The 301-nt window shown below is 65.1% G+C and overlaps 1 protein-coding gene across 8 annotated transcripts in view; it reads left to right on the forward strand.

Moving 5' to 3' along the window:
* Positions 1-301, forward strand: part of SCN5A (sodium voltage-gated channel alpha subunit 5) — a 95,311-nt gene that overhangs the window by 88,792 nt on the left and 6,218 nt on the right. The gene's annotated exons all lie outside the window — the stretch shown is intronic.

The following is a 301-nucleotide window of genomic DNA, read 5'->3' on the forward strand; positions in this document are numbered from 1 at the left end:
GACCATGCCCCTGCTCATTCCCTAGACCACACCCCCCCAGACCGTGCCCCTCCTCATCCCCTAGACTACACCCCCCAGACCGTGCCCCTCCTCATCCTCTAGACCACACCCCCACAGACCGTGCTCCTCCTCATCCCCTACACCACACACCCCCAGACCGTGCCCCTCTTCATCCCCTAGGCCACACCCCCCAGACCGTGCCCCTCCTCATCCCCTAGACCACACCCCCCAGACCATGCCCCTCCTCATCCCCTAGACCACACCCCCCTAGACCATGCCCCTGCTCATCCCTAGACCACAC

This window comes from Trichechus manatus, unplaced genomic scaffold (assembly GCF_000243295.1).
Source record: "Trichechus manatus latirostris isolate Lorelei unplaced genomic scaffold, TriManLat1.0 scaffold00049, whole genome shotgun sequence".
Classification (NCBI taxonomy): Eukaryota; Metazoa; Chordata; class Mammalia; order Sirenia; family Trichechidae; genus Trichechus; species Trichechus manatus.